The sequence below is a fragment of the Ambystoma mexicanum genome, chromosome 8 (genome assembly GCF_040938575.1).
Source record: "Ambystoma mexicanum isolate Mex_15411 chromosome 8, UKY_AmexF1_1, whole genome shotgun sequence".
Classification (NCBI taxonomy): Eukaryota; Metazoa; Chordata; class Amphibia; order Caudata; family Ambystomatidae; genus Ambystoma; species Ambystoma mexicanum.
The window spans coordinates 482,885,003-482,908,780 of NC_090929.1; positions in this window are offsets into that span (position 1 = coordinate 482,885,003).

The following is a 23,778-nucleotide window of genomic DNA, read 5'->3' on the forward strand; positions in this document are numbered from 1 at the left end:
GACAGCAAGATCTCAAAGATGGTCTACCACAGTAGCAGGCTTGTGACCAGTGGAGGAGCCCTGTTCAATGTGACCTTGCTAGGTGGGGGATGCAAAATAGCAACACCGCATTTCCATTGCTATCAAGGGACATTTGCACCACATACTACTGTCGATTTCTGACAAAACTTGGTTTTCACCGAGTAAAGTTCAAATAAAAATAATTTTAAAAAAAATAAGGAAAATGAACTGATCAGTATTCTGTTTAGACTGATTCAAGATAATTGGTACATCTAACTGACAAGAAAAACTTACAAGCAAAACACGTATATGTTTGTGTCCTCTGATCCAGTCTCAATTCCACCAGAGTAGACAGTTGTCCATTTATTAACGTGTGGGCTTAACTGTTAAGGCCAGTAATGGAGAGTATCCCAATGACGGGTGTTCTGCCTAGATGTAAAAAAAGGCAAGATATATTACTTAGTGTATTTCTGAAACTGGTTTACAGATTCGAAAAGCTGCAGAAAATAAATTATCTATTTTGAACGGTTTAAATTGATTTTAGCTCAGCAATGAAGAAGATTTTGGCTTAGCAATAAAAGGGGGCTCCAATGGTAGTATGTACCTATTGGAGAAATATTTAATTTACCAATGTATGTGTTGCGCTAATTGCGCGCCACCTAGTCCTGCACCTTTAACAGCATTCAACTTCTATGTAATCTAGCAGTGCTGTTAGTATATCTGAAATGAGGTGTGTACTGTTGTACACTTCCATCTATTTCGTCTCGTATGTATGTTAATATTCTGTCCTTATTTAAAAAGACCCTTATCTCATAGAAAGTTATTATGAAGATTTACAAAAAGCCAATCAGGGCAGAGCATACAATGCAGGGAACAGGAGGAACCAATTTGTGAACTTTTCAAACTCCTCAAATGCCTCCACCAGTAGTGGCTCTGATACTAGCCAAACAGGAGCAACAGGATCACCATCTCAATTTTTTCGGGGACAGGGCAAGCGCGGACGCAACAAACATCAAGGACCACCCCGGATGAACACCAGGAATTGGCAGGGTCCCCCTCCACAAACCTGGTAGTCCCAATCTTCAATTTTTCTTCCTATGTCCTTTCTGCAACTGAGATCAGTGTCCTTTCCAAAGGACTGTCCTTTGTCCCAACTACCAGGGCTAAATCCTTTGAGACAGAAGTAGAACTGCAAAAGTTCTACAGAACAATACGTCTTAAATATTTCTTTAGAAACCCTACACCTTCAAGTAAAGAACTGACTATTACAGGCCTGAAACCTCCATCTAAATTTACCCCTACAAATGCAATGGTAAGCCCGGCAATTCTAGCATTTGAACAAAGAATCTCTCATGAAATCCAGGGAGTTATAAAAACTAAAAATAACTCTAAAGATAACCTTACAAAATCTGAGAGAGAGGCCCTCAAAATTTTACAACTGAATGACTCATTCATAATCAAGCCCGCTGATAAAGGGGGTGGAATTGTGCTGTGGGATAAAGAGGCATATGAAATTGAAGTTATGAAACATCTTAACGATAGAAATGCATATAGAGAACTGGCACGGCCCCACACCGAGGCTCCAAGAAGAGATAGAAAGTTTCATGAAGCATGCTGTGGAGGAAGGATGGATAGATCCCGAGGAGAAAGATTTCTTGGTAAATCAACATCCTACTACCCCTGCTTTCTACATCCTTCCCAAGATTCACAAAAATGACAAAACACCCCCGGGAAGACCAATTGTGGCGGCTATTAATTCGGTACTTGAACCCTTGTCAATTTATTCCGATTGGTTTTTCAGACCTTTGGTGTCCAAAATGGCATCATATGTCAAAGATACCACAAGCATGCTCAAAGTATTAGAGACTATTCAATTGAATCCATCTGATATCCTGGTGACCTTGGATGTGGTTAGTCTCTACACCAGTGTCCCCCAACAGGATTGTTGGAAGGTGATGGCCAAATATCTGGATAAACACACCAGAACACTCAACCAGGTCCCTACTGCATTCATTTTAGAATTATAAGATTAGCTCTAACAGAAAATTTCTTTATATACAATGGACATTTTTACAAACAGTTACAGGGCACCGGTATGGGAGCGACTTTTGCTCCCGACCTTGCTAATCTGTACATGGATGACCTTGAGCAACAATTTTTCTTTGGCTCCTCCAATCCTTTTTCCATGTCGATTAAAACCTGGCTACGGTATATCGACGACATCTACATGATCTGGAGTGGTACATCTGACCAATTGACATTGTTTCATAAATGGCTAAACTTTCAAAATCCCAATGTACAATTTACAATACACACTGACTTGCAGAAAATACCTTTCTTGGATCACCAGATACAGAAAACAGACTCAGGCAACATAGAAACTGTTTTATACAGGAAGCCTACAGATAAAAACACTCTGCTCAACTATCATAGCTTCAACCCTCTGAGTCTTAATGAAGTCCTACCTTACGGCCAGTTCCTGCGTATTCACAGAAACTGCACCTAAGTTGAGATGTATAAACAACATGGTAAAACCTTAAAATCGAGGTTAAAAGACAGAGGATATCCAAAAACCACTATTCAACGTGCATATAAAAGAGTATTGCACACTAATAGAACTGCATGTTATACACCGTAACACTGATGAGAACATCACGTGTGTTAACACATATAGTCCAATTAGCAGCCACCTAAGAAAGATCATAAAAAAACACTGGCATATGATCAAAACAGAGGACTATAATCCATCAGTGCCTCGCTTTGCCTTTAAAAGACAACGTAACATTAAGGATACTTTGGTACACCCCTACCCGAACAATCCCACAGTTACCACATCTCAGACTCGGCTATGGGGTCTACCACCAGTCCTGGGCCACCATCGATGTGGCAAATGTTCTGTTTGTGCACAAACAGCTACTATGAAAAGAATCCAATTACGCAATACAGCAGTTCAATTTACGACGTTCACCAACTGCCTCACCCAATGGGCGGTTTATGCTATAAAATGCCCTTGTGATCTCGTGTACATAGGGAAGACTAAACGACAGGTACGTGAAAGAATCTGTGAACATAAGTTCTGTATCCATAATAAAATCGATAATAAACCTCTAGTGGCTCTCTATATAACAAAACAACATAAATGCACCCATCTATTATGGTGTGTAATTCAGGTAATTAAACCATCCCCTAGAGGAGTTAATAGGGACCTGAATCTTACTAGATGTGAACAAAAATGGATTTATAACCTTGACACAGATAAACAACCTTAATATCGCTGTGGAATGGAGTGCATTTATTTGATGCCATCTCCATCATGACCCCATAGACTGAGAAGAACATGACCATCTGTCGATAAACTCCCTTTGTAAAATGAGGAATTTTCCTTTTATGTAAAATATTTTTCCATGTTGGGCTTTTGCAAGTATCTGTAGACGTTCCTGTTTGTATACACATCGAAAAACATACATATTATCATTAATAGCTTTTTTCAATAACCACAATGATATGAAGCAAAATTAATGCGAAAATTGAGTTACCTTGCACGAATTGGTTAACATAGCATTTGTTTTATCTGGGTAGCCCTTGGTAGCCCTTGGAAATGGGCTCCTGCAAAAATCTCTCTAGCCGAAATCAGGTCAAAGACAAAGCACTGCAGTGAGAACGTCCAATTTGGGCATCTTGATTTTAAATCAATGATGCACAACTATTACATGCCATACGGTACCAAGCCGGAGCCTCAAATACGAGTAGATTGCATCCAGTTTTGAAACACAAGTAGTGTATCTTTGGAAATATAACTACTAAGCCTCATTAGATGGTGTTTTTTTTAAAAACGGGACGCATCACCATTTCTGCACCGTCTGTTATGGACTACGGAACATACCGCAATTGCACACAATCAGTGTTAGTGAGAGTCACGTGATGTTTCAATATTCATGTGACCCTTTAAAACACCATGATTGCCGAGTACGAGTCGCGGCTGGCAAGAGATGCCACGCGGTTTAACTCTGAAGAAAATACAAAAGTGACTAAGGTGAGATAATGACCGTGCCTTGAAAATAGAACATTACCAAAATATCTTTGAGCAACGAACGCTTACAATGTACCACTTGCCTTCGTTCAAGTCAGGCGTTGTACGCTAGTGTTTGACAATTTAAGTCAACACCATGAAATGCGGTGTTTGAAATAGAACGTTGGCAAAAAATATCTTTGAGTAACGAACGCCTACAATGTATTACTTGCGTTCGTTCAAGTCAGGCGATGCACGCCAGTGTTTGACAATTTAGGCTAACACCATGAAACGCGGTTTCCATTTAAACTGCCCTTCTTTTTCAATTGTCTTTGGTCTTTTTAAATAAGGACAGAATATTAACATACAGTAGAAGCGAGACGAAATAGATGGAAGTGTACAACAGTACACACCTCATTTCAGATATACTAACAGCACTGCTAGATTGCATAGAAGTTGAATGCTGTTAAAGGTGCAGGACTAGGTGGCGCGCAATTAGCGCAACACATACATTGGTAAATTAAATATTTCTCCAATAGGTACATACTACCATTGGAGCCCCCTTTTATTGCTAAGCCAAAATCTTCTTCATTGCTAAGCTAAATCAATTTAAACCGATCAAAATAGATAATTTATTTTCTGCAGCTTTTCGAATCTGTAAACCAGATTCAGAAATACACTAACTAAGTAATATATCTTGCCTTTTTTTACATCTAGGCAGAACACCCGTCATTGGGATTCACGCCATTGCTGGCCTTAACAGTTAAGCCCACACGTTAATAAATGGACAACTGTCTACTCTGGTGGAATTGAGACTGGATCAGAGGACACAAACATATACGTGTTTTGCTTGTAAGTTTTTCTTGTCAGTTAGATATACCAATTATCTTGAATCAGTCTAAACAGAATACCGATCAGTTCATTTTCCTTATTAATGTAGGAAACTGGACACTGAATGCTTAATTATTGCTACACCCAGGAGTCCAAATAAGCTCAGAAGTCCAAATCATAGTTTATGGACCACAGGTGGGTGCCGTGTTAATGTCTAGGATAACTCTACACTAGCCATCAACTTCAATAAGTTCTATTGGGGAGCACAATTTCTTTTTTATACTAATATATGTATACTTATGTTTTTAGATTTGTTCATTTATGTCAAATGGGGAACAATATCGATCTTCTAGAAGTAACCTTTGTCCTGAAGATGGCCCAACATCTATTTTTCTGACCACTGCTGACATAAGTGGTACACCATCAAGGGCCGAAACATATGTCGACCGATAAGGGAAAACCAAATTCTTTTTCCTATGTCCTGTACGCATATTCATACTAACTGTTATGCTGGAAGAAATTTCAAGTTATAGAACCCCGTTGTTATAATAGGAGCATGTTGATTGAATGGTATGATTGATGATCACTAGATGAAAATGTTTGTAATGTTTTTTAATGTGTTTTTATGAACAATAATTAAAGAGATTTATGTTTTTCAAAATTGCATTCAGCTTCAGTAACTTCCCCACTAAGGTGTTAACCCTGCTAATGAACGAGACAGGGTAACCTCCATCCTTACCTGTGTTACATACAGGACTTCTAGAGAGGGGTAGTCAATCTGTATCTCACAATTTTCTCCTTTAGACTCTCCCTTTCAACAGATTTGACCCTCTGTCAACAAAAACTAGGGAGTACCCAATTATCTATACTTATATAGAATAAGACACAATAATTAAGTAATTAAGTGATGACATGACATAATTCCCCCATGTCATGGTAATTGGCCTGTTATTTACAACCCACTGACATAATCCCAGGAATGACAATGCCGCTTCGCATTGCTCACTGATTCGAGACTCTAAAGAATGATTCTGGATCTAAACAGTATCTGTCACTACTTTGTGTTCATGCAGCATCCAACTGAGATCATTGATCTTGAAAAAATGGCAATTGATAGAGCTTTATGATCCAACCTTTGACAAATCCCCTTTTGCCTTAAAAAAGTGAGTGAATCTTAACCCCTTAACTGCTGAACTTTAATCAAGTCTTTGGAAAAGGAACAAGCATACTCGTTTAAACAGTGTCTGGTACATGTTCTTCGTAAACCTGATTTACAAGCAACAGACTTACAGGGTCAACTCAATTTGGAACCTGTTTGTCCATGTGTTGTAGGTACTGCTTGTCGGTTTACCAGCAAGATAGAGACATCTGAAAACCTCAAGAAGACATGGACCCTTAGACACTTTACCAACTGCAATAAATAGTAAAAATGTGGTATACATAATGTTCTGCCCCTGCAATAAATTCTACTTAGGAATGACACAACAAACAGTTCATTTTAGGATTAATGAACACCTCTCTAGAATCCGCAATTCAGTTAGAATGGCACCACTAGTCACTCATTGCACACATATAAAACATAATGAAAATGACTTTAAATGTTTTAGTAGAACAGCATGGCCTTACAACTCACCTGAAATTGTTATTTAGCTAACAATTCTGGGTTTATAATTTAAGTTCCCATAGTCCTACTCTGCAATTCTCCCTTGAGTTTTTTTATTGGTCTTCAGCTTCTGTGTATTTGCCTTGTTGGTAGCGACTTCTTTGTGTCTTGAACTCACTCAGCCTCATTACGAGTTTGGTGGTATTTTGGCGGTAATAACACAGAGATAATAACAAACAGTATTACTATTACCCCCACTTGGTCTGGGGTATTACCACCCACCAGACCGCCAAGGCTACTAATCTTCTGCTATCCAGGCCCAGAAGGGCCTCCAAGGGCACTCAAGTGGGGGATTTATGACATAGGTGAACTTTAATCTGAATTGGCAAGTAACAGTATGCTGGGCAGGCCTCGCCGATTTGCAGTACCTCATAGCTCATGCGGTAGTTGGCAATATCTACATTTTGTTTGATGTCTATAACAGATCTAGTGCTAAGGACCACCCTACAATCTTTAAAAATATACAAGACATCATTAATGTCTACTTCACAGACACAATCTTGGTTCAGGGCCCTCAGGCTAACCTCCTTCTCTTTGACCGTATCCTGCCCTCTCTCAACTTCCTTCCTTCTCCTACCTCTCCCCTGCTAACCCCCCTGCTCCACCACCTGTGACTGAAGTAACACGCTCCTGTACTCCTCCTCAAAAAACTTTCAAAGGCAGCGATCATCTCCACCTGGCGACCAGCAACACACGCTCAGCCATCAAACACTCTGCTGACATCTGCCTTCTCCTTGAAGGCTCTGATCTGGACATACTCGCACTCACTGAGACTTGGTTCAATGCCAGCTCAGTCACTTCCTTTGACTCACTTTTACCAGATGCCTTTAAGATCACCTCCAAGCCTCACCCTCACTGGGATGGTGGAGGGGTTGCCTTAATCTTCTCTGAGTGGATTCCTTCTTCCATCCTACCCACTCAGCTGTATTTGTCCTTTGAGAACTTGGTATGCAAATTTGTAATCTCTCTCCCCTCCGCCCAGACCATTGTTACCATTTACCGGCATCCAGGCGCTTCCTCTTGGTTTCTCTCTGAGTGGGATGATTTCTGTTCCTCCCTACTCTCTACTACCCCCACTTGCCAATCCGCCCACAGTATGCGCTGCCCCTACTTCTTCCCAGGCACTTTGCAATGCACTCGCCACTCACTTCACTTCCAAAACCCAGGACATATTGAACAGCCTTGTCACTCATTCTTCCAACCCATCACCCCCTTGCCTCCTCATGCCTCCTTTTTCTCCTTTGCCTCTGTCTCCCGGGAAGAAGTCATCAGAGTTGTCAACTCCATGAATGTTTCTTCCAAACAATTTGCCCCTTGATCATCTAGAACCATCAAGGACAAAATGTCATCTCTCGCCCAGGCTCTCGCTGATCTCTATAACCACTCCTTTGCTACTGGTTCATTTCCATCATCCCTTGAGCACTCCATTGTGCGCCCCTTCCATAAAAAAACGTCAGCAGACCCTTCCTGCCCAGCCAACTATTGCCCCATCACCCCTTTTCTGGGGAAACTACTTGAGAAGTTGGCCCTCTCCCAACTTAACTCCCACACTGAATTTGTTGGCGGTCTTCATGACCATCAGTCTGGATTCCGAGCAGCCAGAGGCACGGAAACTGCTCTTCTGAACACTTGTGAAGAACTGCTTGCATCCCTTGATACTAACTCCCCTGCTGTCCTCATCCTCCTTGATCTCTCTTCTGCATTTGACACAGTGAAACACTCCATCCTCATTAAAAGGCTCCATGACAACTTTGGTATCTCAGAACGGGCACTGAACTGGCTTACCAGTTTCCTAACTGACCGCAATTCTAAAGTCATACTGGGCTCCTTCTCCTCCCATACTTCCTCGTCCACCTGTGGCATCCCAGAGGGATCCATTTATTTCACCCTGGTTCTTTAACATCTACCTTACTCTGCTGGAACACCTCCGTTCCTCCTTCTCCCCCAACTTTCAGTGCTATGCTGATAACACACAACTTTTCGTCAAACTTCCTACAGACACCCTTGCATCCTCTTTCATCCCTGACTGCCTCTCATCCATCCAGGCCTAATGTACTTCTTTGCCTCAATGCCAGCAAAACTGAGTTCCTCCCTATTGGGACCCCGGCACCCGTCTTCTTCCCTTCACTCTGGCCTTCTTCCAAGGGTTCTCCCCCTGCTCTGTCTTCGGAAGCCAGAAACCTCAGCGTCATCTTCGACTCCTCTCTCTCCTTTCTCCCTAATACTGGGACATTGTCAAGAAGACCCACTTTCATCCTTAAGAAATTGATTCTACCTCTCCTCACCTTCCCCTAGAGACTCAATGTTACCCAGGCACTGGTTCTCTCTAGGCTTGACCATTGCAATAACCTCCTCCTTAATCTACCCTCATCCACTCTGTGACCCCTCCAGCTAATCCAGAATAGGGCAGCAAGACTTATCTTTGGTCTCAAGCCCAGGGGCCGCATCTCTCCTGCCCTACAAGGTCTCCACTGGCTCCCAATCGCAGCCCAGATTACATTCAAATCCCTTTGCATCATCCAGAAGGCTATCTGTGGCCAGGGATCAACCTACCTGCAACTATTTCTGACTAAATACTCCCCCCTCTAGACACCTTCCCTCCTTTGGCATCAACTCCTTGCGACTGAAGCAGTTGGCAAAACATAGAGCAGGTGGTTGATCACTCTCTTCAGCGGGCTCCCTTCTTTGGAACAGCCTCGCCCCACCCCTCTTCATCTTGAGCAGGACCTCCTTAAGTTCCGGAAAAGCCTCAAGACCTTCCTCTTTACCTCTTTCTTCCCTCACTCTCTGCCCTGCAAATCTCTCAGTAGTTTGACTGCTGTGCAGGGTCCTTATGCATCATCGGGGCCCTGACCTCCCACATTTTATCTCCCATCTACTGTCTGTTCCTTGCACTTGCCTCTGCTCACCCTCCAGCACCCTCCTTGCACTTTCACTTCATAGCACTTCCTCTGCTTCTCTCCATGAGCTTCACAGCGCCTCTCCACACCCCTCTCCCCTCTGCACTTGCACATTCTGAACACTCACAATTCATACTAGGTTCGTTCTCCGCACCCCATTGCATCTATTTGTTGTATTTAATTAACGTTTGTAATTACTTGTCTATCTTCCCTTGTCCCCTCCCTGTTGCCCTGTGGGTTCTTTGAAATAGTATTTGCTTCCTATATAAGCGCCTAACAAGTAACCAATAAATAAATAAACAACAAATTAAATTGGTAACAAGTAGGTCTCCGACCCCGCGAAAGTCCACATAATTATAGTAGGAGATTTGAATCTTCAGCTAGAACCCATTAAAGAATTTGAGGGATTATGGGGACCGGGATTTTGCATGGCACATGCCATCTCTGGTTGCAGACCCCCTGTTAAGGATTCATAGACAGGCTATAGACACAGCCTGCATAATTTCCGAACTGGAAATGTGGGTGTGTAATGGAAGATGTGCATTAGATCGACCAGCTAAAGACACCTATTTTGGCCACCTGTACTCCTCATGCCTTGACTATTTTTTAATCTTGGCTAGGGATTGGGATTTACTGTCCCACGTTGAGGTCCTGGACAGACACGACAGCGACCAGGAAACATTGGTAGCCACCTTACATTGTGGGAGGGAAGGTCAGGAGACCAGCCACCGACCAAACAGGGCACAAGGCATGGAGGTGGCAGGTCATACCCGCAAAACAATAACATGGGCAAAAGTAATGGAGGAAAACACCAAACTCGAAATGTGTCAGGCTTGTATCCCCCATATTGAGAATATTAGCAGGGACAGTAGCACTGAACAGATGATTGTATCTGAGTTTGAGGCCATGGTGGTGAGCATCTCATCCCGTGTTACCCAGCAGCAACACGTACATTAAAGTGGGATGCCTGGTTTGATGAAGAGTGCTGAGCGGCAAAGCAAAGGATTATGGATAGTCTGGCAGGCAGCCCAACGGTAGATAAAACACATTTAAGGAGTTGTAGGGGCTATTATAAATGTTTGATGAAGGCTAAGAAAGCTACTTTTGTAAGATCGAAATGGAATACATTACTGGCTGCCCTTGAGAAATAAGATATTTGAATGTTCTGGAAGCTTGTTGCAGTTGGGAACACGGAGGGAGAGGCTTCACGACAGTGCACAATGCTACAGCACGAGAGGCATGCCACTCCCATTTTTCTGCATTATTTGATTAAGGATTGGCTGAGAACAGTGTGGGAAATTGTCTGGAAATGAACCATCATGCTGGGGAAATTGTTTTGACCCCCTTTTCCTTAGAAACAAACGATGTTCGGGAGGTAATATTACACCAAAAAGGGGGCAAAGTAGCAGCACCAGACAAGGTTCCCATAGACTGGCTCAAAGACGAGCTGTGTGAATGCGTTCCAATCCTGACGAAAATCTTTAATGCAGTCATTAAATCTGGGGTGGTCCTCAGTTCTTGGCATAGAGCAGTCATCATTCCCATTTATAAAAAGAGGGGTTGGGGCAACCCTGCCAACTATCGGCCCATCTCCATGCTCGATAGTCAGGGGGGGGGACATTTGCAAGGGCAATTTTGGGACATCTCCAAGACTGGGGTGATAGCCATGGCGTAATACACCCACTCCAAGCGGGTTTCCAGAAACAGAGAAGCACCATAGACCAGTGTTGGTGCTTATTTGTTTTCATTCAAAAGTATGTCAAACGGCCTTCGATGGAGTGCCACAAGCCCTACTATGGAGTGTTCTGCTCAAAAGGCAAATCCCCCAGCACCTGATCGAAATCATGAGAGGGTTGTGTTATGAAGTTATCTTATGGAATGTAAATAGTTATGGCCACGCCTGCCATTTACAGAGAGCAGTGGTGTAGTATAGTTCTGGGTGGTATATTATAGTGTAATATAGTTCCAAGTACAATGGCATAGTCTGACTTCAGCCAGAGAATGTCTATTCTTAATGTTAGTTCTATTACAGTTTGAGTGGCCCAGCCAGGAGTAAGGTTGTGCAGGGGGTCTGCTCTTCCTGACCTATAATAAAGGTTACTTTAAATCACTGGAAACGCGTTGGACTATTCTCCAGGTTGTCTGATTAAAATGAGGCGGTAGTACTCTTTCGGCTGGGTGGGGAGACCACAGACTCTATTAGGGACACCAGGGGTGTCAGGCAGGGTTGTGTACTCGTCCCTTTGTTGTTCTGTTTGTTTATTGACAAGGTTATTACGGAATTGGTGGATACATTGCTAGATGTCCCTAGGATAAACAATGACAAGGTACCAGCATTGTTCTTCCCCAACATTGCTGTTCTCTTTGCAACCTCACCTATGGGCATCAAGAGTATGTTAGCATTGTTCCTGGGGAAATGTAAAGAAATGGGGCTGACACTGAATTTGAGCTAAACTAAAACAATGGTATTCCTATCAAGACTAGAAGAAAAAATGTCATTTGAGGATGATGGTAAATAGTCACCGGCTGGAGCAGGTTTCCTGCTTCGGCTACCTAGGTCTGAGGTTCCAGGACAATTGTGCATGGTCTGTCCAAACAAAGAAGGCATGTGTCAACCTTGAAACATGTAGTGCCACTGCCAAAGTCTTTCATAATCATTGCGGAGCGGGTGCAGTCTCACCAGCTTCGGAGCTGTATAAGAAACCAGCCATACTCTCAGTCTTATGCAGAGCGGATGTTTGGGGTCAAAGCCCCTAATCTTATTGTAGCTGAAAATGTTTTTCTACAAAAGTTGTTGATGCTACCCCAGGGCTGACTCATTGCAATCATCCACCTAGAACCAGACCTAAGCCCTATAGCAGACCACCAGATTACAGAAACTTTGCACCGGTGCAAGTGCAAAGTTTGCACGGTATTAGCACCAGGGCAAAGTTTGCCCTATTTTTTAAAACATTGGGACACATTAAAAAACCATTGCGCCCTGACAAGTGCAGTTTGGCCTATTAAATGCACCAGGGTAAAAACTGCCCTAGTGCAAAAAGATGCATTTTGACTTCATTTTTGCACCAGGGCAAAGTTTGCCCTAGGGCTAATATGGAATGGTATTTGCACTACGGCACACTTTGCCCTGTTGAAAAAATTCATAAAAAATGGATCTTCTTAGCACAACGGCAATTTTAGCCCTAGTGCTTTTAATATGCCAAAGTGCACTTGTCGAGGTGCAATGGTTTTTAAATGTGTCCCAATGTTTTAAAAATAGGGCAGACTTTGCCCTTGTGGTAATACTGTGCAAACTTTGCACTTGCAACTGTGCAAAGTTTCTGTAATCTGGCCCCAGTTCTCCACTAGACCAGCCTTGTATTGGCTAAGGCTGCAGACAACAAAGGGCCTTGAATGTTATAGGGATGCCTTGAAACATTTACTGGAACAGGAGGGGGGGGACTCCTGTGGGTCACCCGCATGAAAGAGACCGCCGGGAGGCTATAACTGCCAGGGATGTGGCATGCGCCCAATACGCTGATGAAAGCATCGAGGACAAGGCTTAAAGTAACCATTTTACATGAATCCAGGAGATCCATGGGGGACATGTGTCACTATCTTAGCCTGTGGCCACGCTACCTCTAATCAAAAGGGGATTTCAGGGACGAGGAGTACCTGGACATCATTACACCAGCTTTTGAGGGGTCCCTTTACTTAGAATTCAGAATTGGCACTCTTAAGCTTACCAAATTCACTTGAGTTGCCTTCCTGGAAGGAATGCAACTCAAGGATTTTGCCACTGTGTGAAACGGGCGATGAAACAGTTGCTCACTTCATGTTGTTTTGTGTCAAATTACAACTTTTTAGATCACTATACGGGAAGCCCATTTTTAGGGCAAGAGGTATCGCTAAGACTGTAGACACCATAGCCTGCTGCAAATGTACCTCCCAAATGCTGGTGGCAAAACTGGAACACAAATATATACATTTTGCTTGGCTGCATAGAGATAGCCTGGTCAAAGCTTATGATCAAATCACTAAATAAGTTAGGGCAGCCATGTAGTTAATTAACTACATTTGTTTTTTATTTTTTTATTGTAACTGGACTTAATATTGTATTTTAACCTTTTGTATTGGGAACTTGTTTGCTCTATAAATATTCTTGCAATTGGTCTCTAAAGAGATTTTTAGGCCATTGTTTTTGTTCAATTTTATTCAAATCCATGAGGAACTTTAATTGTGCAACTGTAAAATGCTTTTACTTGTGTAATTGTTTTATGTGACTGGTTTACGGCTAACACCAACAAAAAAGCATTTGATGACGATTACCACCCGCGGTATTACCACTTGATTACAAGTGGTGGTAGTCCCCATTAATTGGAATGAACAGGACTCCATGGGGATTTCAGCGGTATTACCACTGGCAGTGTTACCACCATCACCACTGGCGATTTGGCTGTTTAAGGGCAGTCAGGAGGAGGAATTACCTCCACCATTCTGCTGGCAGTGTTTTCTCTGCCTTGCCTCCATACCTGTAGTTTGGCAGTGTGGAAATGCAGCAGTAACGCAGTGATCAATATGTTACCACTGCCTTGTCACCATTATTTAGGACACCGCCAAACTCGTAATGAGGTCCGCTGTTCCCTCCACTGAATCTTCTTCCACATATTTGCGGTGTTGGCAGTGACCAATCTTAAATCCAGTATATCTTGCTATGCGTACATTCCCCTTTAATGTCTGAGTCATCTCTGGTCAAGCATTTCTGAGTCTGACTGGTATTAAATAAAATGATATATTTCTAAATTTCGAAAAAAGCTGGATTTAGAAAGACCGCTCTGATGCCGCTCCAAACAGTCTTTCTAAATCGACCAGTCAGGCCCCTTGCCACACACGAGTACACCCAGGGGCTGAGAGGTACGGGCAGGCCAGAAGACGGAAGTCGAGGTGGTGGGAGGTGTTTGTGTTCCTTTGTGTCTGTTGAGGGGGAATGTTGTGAGGGGGGTGTTGGGGGTAGAAGGTAAATGTAAGTGTGTGGCTTTGTGGGGGTCGAGGAGGAGGTTTGGTGGCAGGGAAGGGAGGGGGCAGGGAGCAAAGAGGGATTTTGGGCTGAAATCCCCACATTTAAAGGAAATATTCACCAGTGCGGCATAGGGTGAGGGTGGGCAGGCGATTGGCTTTTAGGAGGGATTTTTGGGGGGAAATTTCCCCCCAAAACCATGATAATCCTGCTTGAAGGCCACACCAAATCACACAGAAAAAAAAACATGTGCAGCCTTCAATATTCGGGACTGTTACATAGAACTGTCTGATTTTACACTGTTGGTTTAGTCTCCACCTTTAGCTCCTATCCAGATTGTCCTGTTCTGTTCTTGATCTCGGTTTCTGCTTTCTCAGCTGATCTTTTTGCCTCTACTAATCAGATAAGGGATAGACTCCTGTTGCCTCTGCCTAGCCTGTTGATGTCTTACTAGTCTCAGTGTAGTTGTTATTCTGGGCCTACCTTACACTAGGTGCAACCGTCCACTCAGCATGTCCAACCTATGGCCCTGCTCTATGCTCGTTATATTGAAAGTAACCTTCTGGCTTTGATCCCAAGGCTTTCCCTATGCTACCCAGACACACCTTATAATTTACTAGTGCACCCTTTGCTTTGATCAAATCTTGTTACCCGGGATTCATATTAAATTCGTATGTCTTTACAGTACAGTCCGTTCCAGAACATGGGACCTCTTGCCCGTACCTCACATCAACCTGGTAGTTGTTCCTGCTCTTATACTGAATAAAGCCATCTGCATCTGTCTTGCTTTGCAGGGATCTTTGATACAGCAGCTTGCTCTGATCCTCTGCTTCTTTTCCTCTTTGCTCCTCCACAGTGTGCTTTGGGAGGCCATCCCACCTGCCACTGTGGAGGCGCAACCTCTGCAGTCTAGCCATCTTCTACAGAGTGCACCATGAATGTACAGCTGCACTACCGAATGGTAGGTCACATGTTCTTCTGAACCACTTGTTTGACATTGGAACAAAGCTATATATGATGGGACATCCAGAAGTCTAAGGGAAGCCACCATTGGTCCCCTAAACCTCCCTTGCCCTATAGACCAGCTCATAATCTGACAAAAGGTCCCTAGAACGTGATCAGTCTAACACGCGGAGGGGCCATTTTATATAGTGCATGGATTCCCTTAGCAGACCTTTACACAGATAAATGCCATGAAGCATATCTACTGCCTCTGGCTTCCACCAGACCAGCAAATGGGATATCCCGAAGGAAATGGACGACACACAACTCTTTAGCAAATCTACAGGAGATAGAAATTCCACTTGTAATTAATTAAACAATATCTGTTGCAGACTAGACAATTGTGGTCTGCCAAATGTGTAAAGCGTAAACGCTGCATGATTGAGATCCTGGTAGCTAATGCCACAGAAGACACATGACACCCCCATTTATGGTGGTATTGGTAGAATGAGTATTAGTTGTAGTTTTTGCTTGCTAAGCGGTGACCTAAAATAAGATTAAACATGCCTCAAAATCAAACAGTAACAGACAGGATGATTTACACACCTGATTACATATTCAAACCACAATCCAGAACCAAAGTACAGTTTGGTCACACTGACACTCTCCATTTCTTGAAAAAAAAACGTTGTTTTAGTGTCAAGTTTAAAATGCGGCAGGACATAGCTCACTCGATTATATCCTTGGTAAAGTCAGGATCGAGCTTGAAAATACTGCCTACTCAGATGAGATAACTAGCCTGGGGACATACCATTAATCACTTTTCATATTTGGGTCAGGTCACACAGTTAAGTGTATGCTTCCCTGTCCATCGCCATCATTAATGGACGAGAAAGTGGGACTGGAATGAACTGCTAGTAGCATTGTATACATTGTATGCGCCCTCAGAGGCCTGTGGCGCGGTTTATTAAAAAAAATGTCATAAATAAATAAATATAATTCTAGTTAGTTCAGATCTTGTATTTTTCGAACGACCTTCTGAAACAAGCAAATAAAAAAATGCATCATCTGCACTTTTTCATTTACATATGCGTTGTGGGTAGGAAAGACTGGTCATTATTTTCGCCTCGATGTCCAGTCCTTCCTACCCACAACGCATATGTAAATGTAAAAAAGTGCAGAGAATGCATGTTGTTTTTTTTTAGTTTCTTGTTTCAGAGAGGTACCTGGGTCACTGAATTCAGAAGCGTGACTTGGGTATTCAGCACACACGATGTACTACTTCTTGAATAACATTACATAGCATAACATAACAAGTGCATTTGTAGAGCACACGCATACTGCCAGTGGGGTATCGTGGCGCTATTGGCAAATAACAGCTGTTTATTGTACATGAGTGTAGGGGGTAGAGGGTGTCTTTCATTATGAAGGAAATATTAAAGGGCCTATCATGACGAAACGCTCAAACCAAGACATTTCCGTTGCAATTTGACGAGCATAAATGCAACAGCGAGTGAAGCATGGCAATGCCCATCCGTGTCTTAGCAGACAGAGTGTCTCTCTGGTCACCTTCGGCAGGGACTGCTTTGCATTCAGCGCCCCCTTGGCCCACCAGTCACGCGCAGCGCAAACCCCGCTTTGCGGTTGCTGTGGTGGGGCCGACAGTCAGTTCATTTTCCCGTAAAAGACTTTTAACAGCCTCGTCGTCGCAAAAGCAGATTCGGCGCGTGAAGGTCGCTCGGATGCTTGTCAATGTCACTCTGCTGTGATAATTAGAAAAGGGAACTTATCAAAAGTAATTGCTTCTGATCCGGAAATTGCAACTGATCCGACACCGAGGCGGGATTTCTCATATTTTCTGATTATTTCGCGCACCAGTGCACGCGGAAAATATTGCATTAAGGCTTCCGTGTGACGTTTTGATGAAGCGTTCCTTGGTTGATTGCTGCTCCGTATGGATGGTTTGAAAACCATTAGCTACTGTCCCTACCGCTATCCTGGAGGCTTTCTCCTCTGTGCGTGCATATGTTTACTAGAAAACATTACGTTCCCGCCCTAAGCTGTGTGGTCGAAGCTACAAATTTAGAATAATGTCACAATCTAAAGGCATCCCTAGACAAAGGGAACTGCTTGGCTAACATGTTGTAAGCAGCCATCAAGCAGTTGGAATGTTTCAATAACAGTTCCCAAGCAGTGATAAGCATTTCTCTTTCACAATCATTTCAGTCATTCTTTAGGTATTCGAGACACGCTTAGTAAATGCTTAAACAAGGAATGCGTAAGCACTTTGCTTGCATACCAAAGCTCAAGAAATGCCTTTCATTTTGAATGAGGAATGTCACATTCGACATGTCTTTGACAGACTAACAAAATATTCTCAAACATGTTGCTTCTGGACTAAGCCGGATCTAGGGGCATGGCTGTGCCATCTGCTGAGCTCCCACACCTTCTGCTCTGCTCCCTTCCTTGCCCAATTTGGCCTACGACCTCCTCCCGCCATCTGAATTCATGCAAGGACCTGATTGGACCAGTTGGATGGATCGCATGATCAGGATTTAAGACGTTTACTCTGATGGCTTCCTCTTGGTGTCTGGACTAGTTACTGAAAAGGAGGCTGGTTATGCCAGCTGTCATGCCCCATTTTATCCAGCTTGCTCCCCTGCATCTCTAATGCGACCTATGACCTCCTCCAATTCATTCTGAAGTCATTTGGGCCACATTGAGATACCGGCATGGACCATGCAACCCTTCCATGCAACATATCCTGGAAGCAATGGGCGTCCACTTACTGCATGGGAAGGACCCAGGGCAAGATGACAGCACCCTGCCTCCTCTGATAAGTATCTAGGTCACTACCACCTTTTTGGGCCAGGATGTCAACACTCCCCCCGCGCCCCCGGCCCTAAACCCATCCTATTCCAAAAGCATTCACACTCTGGCTATTCCGAGTTGTCCCAACCCTCCATCCACTGCCCCCAGACCCTTGGTTATCAGCACCCCTATACTCCCTGTTCCCCCCCAGGGGCTCCCCTGGCTGGCTCTTATCCCTTAAGCCCTCCACCCATGGGTGCCAACTATGTGGGCGAATGGAGATTGTGGAGCAAAATGTGAGAATAGCAAAGGCCCATAGTCTAACAAAGGCTGAGGAGAATTCCGGAATCCTTCTTTAACTTTTCTTTGTATGTTCTGGTCATAGTGATTATTTGTGGGTGAAAGCAGACAAAGCAGGGTCGTCTGCTATGTGATGGAGGGCCAGTGTGACGTTCCCACCTACTGCACACATTGTTACCTCAAGTGGGGCAAGTGTATGAGATAATCTCTAAAATCCTTTTTCTAAAACTGAAGACTATCAGTTTCTGTGGCTTTCGTTTTTCATGGGAATGCAGCGCGAACTCATCCAAGTCACCCCACCACATTGCTATTTGAAATACTGACTAGGAGCAGGTCATGTAGTCACACGTGCATATATCAGACATCTCAAGTTGTCCAATACCAGATGCCCTGCGAGTCCTGTCTTTTGGGAATATATCGGCTTGCATGCTGGTAGTATACACCTGTGTTTTATGCTGGTAAACAAAACATGCAAATGCTGTTCGTGAATACAGAATGATGTGAGAGCCAGATATTGCCGAGTACCCATCCCTTATCCAGGACAAGCAAAGAGGCAACAGCAAAACGTCCACTATGAAGCACACGCATTTGCAAATAGTGCAACCAGAACACGTGGACTCGCTGATTGGCTTCCCCGTTTGGCCAATCCATGTGATCCTGGGCAGATCACTCAAGAAAATTGAGCTTATTTTCTTTGGATGCTAACACTGGGTTTCACCTAGAAAAGATTCTATGAGCTGCGAAGAACACACTAATCCTCTCTCACACATGGTTTAATAAATTATTTAGTGCCCCTAAAACGCTCATTTGCCCTTTACTTTTTTTAATTAATTTTTTTATTTTGGTTGGCTGAGTAAATCAACCTTTCAAAACAGAAAATTTTACAAAGATGTTAATAGACAACAATTGAGCAGTAAAAAATATAAATATTTAAAATTCCTTTTACACAATATAAAGATTTGAACCCTTAAAACAAAAGACAGGAAAGCAATTTGTTTAGACACTGTTTACAAAGGCAGCAAGTTTGATGCTCAAATCATAGTCTCAACTTGCATCTTGTTTCATTGTGTTTTCATCACAGTTTTAACGAATTGAACTAGAGCAATTTGAATTAAGGTTTTATAGTTAGTGAGCAAGTAATTCCATATTTTTCTCTAGTGCGTACAGAGAGAAAATGGCAACATTTGTTAAACTGTTTCTGCCTCATAAAGCTTAAGACTGGACACCACCAAATGGCATAACGTTTCGATTTGCTGCTGGTCATTACAATAACGACAAAAAGTTCCCCTTTAAGGTCATAGTTGCTCGTAACACCATCACTTGTGAGCAATGGTACAGCCTTAACAGAAAAGTGAAATAAATGAAGTACTACTGTGGAATCAGAAAAATACAATATTAAGGCTTTTACACCATGCAAAAGGAAAATACACCGACACGGGCTTGTAAAGATTCCCAGAACCTTTATTACAAAACTGAACAGTTACAAAACAAAGTACACAAATAGCTATTTGGCCGTCAATACATCACAGAGACCACCAGCAGGGTTCAATGTGAGCAGGATTTGCTAGCTGGACATCGGCGTATTTATACATTTTCGTTATAACGATGTCCAGCCTCTTTCAAGTTAATCATGTACTGGGCTAGGGTCACGCCAGGATCGTTCCTAATTTACATATCTCGTGCATGCGCTTTACTTTTTAATACATTTACTAACAAACATTATTATTCTCTAAGTTTAACGTTACACTCCTTACACATTGCTTTAATACAGATTAAACAAATGTTTCGCATGTCATATTTGGATAGCGTTATTGTTCTTGTATACTTGTAGGTTAACATCGCTAATTCAAGTAATCCCCTGATCCCGAGGTCAACAAAGGACAAGGTCTACATGACCCTAACATGTAGCCTGAAGGCAGGCTGGACATTAAGTCTCCTCCAGAGGTTGAGGAGGTTAATGCAAGAACAAGAGCACACGAGACGGCCATTTTAGGCCACAGGGTGACTTTTGTACAATAAACTAAAATGGCGGCTCTAACCTAAAATGGAGGCTTGATTCATTTAAGGTCACAACCTTGTAATACGAATTTCCTCGCAAAGCGACTGGGCATAGGCCAACATATACAATGAGGACGAAACAATATTATATCAGTTCTAACAAACCCTGCTTTTGGCCTATGCCAAGCGCTAAACTACCTTCAATCATTTTGCGATTAACTCCATATTTCAACATCTATACACCCCAAATCATTGTCAGACATATCTATTGCCATTAGATCAGACACTAGAGTTTCTTTCAACACATACTCCTTGGAAACCTTATCTGGGGCGTATATTTTATGCCCTAATACACTTGTTGCTTGCGCGCAACACCCCCCTAATACTGAACATATACCAGGGAGACACTGTATATAACAACAAAGGAATAGAAAACTTCCCAAGATAATCAGCAGGGCCAAAAACAACTTCCATCCCCACGACCGTAGGCGGTCCCAAAACCATGCACTAAGTTCCCAGTTTCCCCCAGGAACATGAACTTCTGAACTAAGTACATGTAGATTTTGGATAGCCCTAAAGATCGTTGGAGAGGAGTCTGGTACGTCGACGCAGCAAGCGGACCCCACTAATTTACATACTCCTCCACGCTCAGCAGAATGACATCTAATGCCATCCAGTTCTGAAGAGCCACTAATCTTATTGCTTTCTGTTCTAACGACATATTATAGAGTATGTCAGTGGTCCGGTTGATGTTTTTCTCCAATACTCTCGCTAGTCCCCTGATATCTTCTGAATTCGTAATTTGCCCAAAAAATGACACAAAGGATTTCATGATGTCCCCTAGAGTTTGCGCTGGAGTATCCCCTTTCACACCTCGTCGTGGACGAGTCTTCGAAATTTCTGCAGTACTGGCAAAAAATACCCCAGGTAATAGAATCCCTAAATAGCAGGCTCCTTGCCAATCCATGGGCAACCATGGAAATGCCACATTACCGCAAACAAAATAGACAGGTTCGCCTACGTACAGAGGTCTGTTCTCACTAGTCAAATTCGCAAAGTTGGCGCATTTTCTAAAATTACCCATTGACCGTGTTCCATTCCTCTGTATGCAGAAGGATACTGAATCGGGGCTATGATTAACAGAATAAGATGGAGGCGTGGCATCCTTATTGCCTATAGGAGCCATTTTGAAAGAGATCAAAGACTGAAAAGGACGAGACAATCTATCAGAGGGTTTAACAGAAGCAACGTTCGGTTTACTCCTATTTGCAAAAAGCGAGCATCCCAGGGGCATCAAAACACGTTTTTCAAAACTATTCAAATTTGTACCATCAAAGTTCCCTGAGATGCTGTCGTTCCATCGGCCAAAGAATAGTGCTCTAAGTGAAGCGTAACAGGCAGTTGTCAAAGGTAGGGGATGAATATACCAACCTAGCCCCTTATCCCCATGTTGTGGTAGATGTGAACAGATCCAGCAATTGGTTCTATTTAAAATTGCAAGAGTGGCATTCATGATTAACAAAAGAGTATTATTCTGATAGTTCCGTCTATGCGAAGAATCTCTAGGTGATAAAGTATGCAATTGCACGGAAGGAGTGGGGATAACAGATACATTTTCAATAGGTAAAAAGTCCTCTAGCGGATATGCTTCCTCCAGATACCATAGCCCAAAACCAACAGTTACTAAAAATCCAGTTATTATTACAAAAAGGCAACAATACACTTTGGGGGTCCCATTGCATGCTTGATCATTGTCTCTGCTAGTCACATATTTATCTAAAAGTTCGGTACGAGTGGTAGCGGGTGCAGGCATTGTAGTCTTCAATCGAAAAAACACCAATTGTTCGTTTGCTGGCAACTCCAGTCGCGCGTCTTCTTAATGTCTTTCCCACAGCCCTAAGCCAACAGAATGCTCCCGTACAGTCGGGCCAAAAGGCAAGCCCTCAAATGATTTTCCTCAATCGCACAGTCAGACCGTGCTGTAGGTCTATTTCCTTGGACGTAAATTCTATTTCACAATTTCTGGTGCTGAAGGATCAGAAAACAAAGTGTCGTCACTTCCTACTGGAGGTGGCGAGTGAACGGAAATGGGATCAGAAAAGGATTGATCCGGAAGTTCCACTGTTGGAGAGTGCAGAGACAAGATGGCCGTTTTGTGTGGCCTTGCGAATTCTGGAACAGTCTCTGATACTCTCTTGTCGGTTGTTGCTGTTTCAGGCACGTTAGTTACAACAGTGGGAAGGGATTCTGTGTCTTCTGTATCGTATGGCATGGGCTGCGGGATCCATTTGGTGTGCGTCGCATAGATCCAGTTCTTACGACCCGCTACCCGCACAGGTGACTAGCAGGACTTGGTAGGGACCCCTCCACCGAGGTGCAAGGCAAGACGACCTCTCAAAAACTTTTGTGAGGATCCAGTCCCCCGGTCGTAGACTGTGACCAGGACCCTCGTATCGTACAGGTAATGCCTCTCGCACCTGGTGATAAATTGAAAACAGATTTTTAGTCAACTGGTTACAGTAATCTGAAATAAGCACATTCTCTATATCCCGCAACAAACTACTTTTTGGCAAACCCCAAATATTAGCAGGTCTCCCCATTACTACCTCAAAGGGAGAGAGCCCAGTCTTAGTTTGAGGGGTTGTTCTCATCGACAGCAACACTATCGGTAAGGCATCCGGCCATTTTAACTTGGTGCCAGCACACGTTTTAGCGAGTTTGTTCTTTATAATGCCGTTATGCCTTTCCACTAATCCGGCACTTTGGGCATGTCTGGCCGAATGGAACCGTTTATCAATCTGTAATCCTTTGCATATTTGTAGGATTACAGCAGCGATAAAGTGTGGCCCATTATCCGACCAGATGACTCTCGGCAGCCCGAACCTAGGAAAAAACTCTTTTAACAGAGTTTTTGCCGTGGTTATGGCCATTGCATCTCTAACCGGGAAGGCCTCAACCCACTTACTAAAGGCACAAATGACAACCAACACATATTTAAGATTGTTGCAACGTTCCATTTCAATAAAATCAAAGTGAATAACCTCAAACGGAACAGAAGGTGGAGCGAAACTTCCTCTAGGAGTCGAGGTACCTTTTCCTACATTATGCTGCAAGCAGACCATGCACCCTTGGACAAAACGCTCCGCAGTTTTGAAAATATTATCATTGTCCCATACACTGTGTAGCATTTTAGTCAATTTATGCGCACAGACATGTGTCGGACCATGAGCCATAATAACCATCATTGTAATGTAGGCGTCAGGGAGTAACCATTTTCCTTCAACATTGTCCACCCAACACCCATCATCGTCCAGTCTTCCTGCACCCT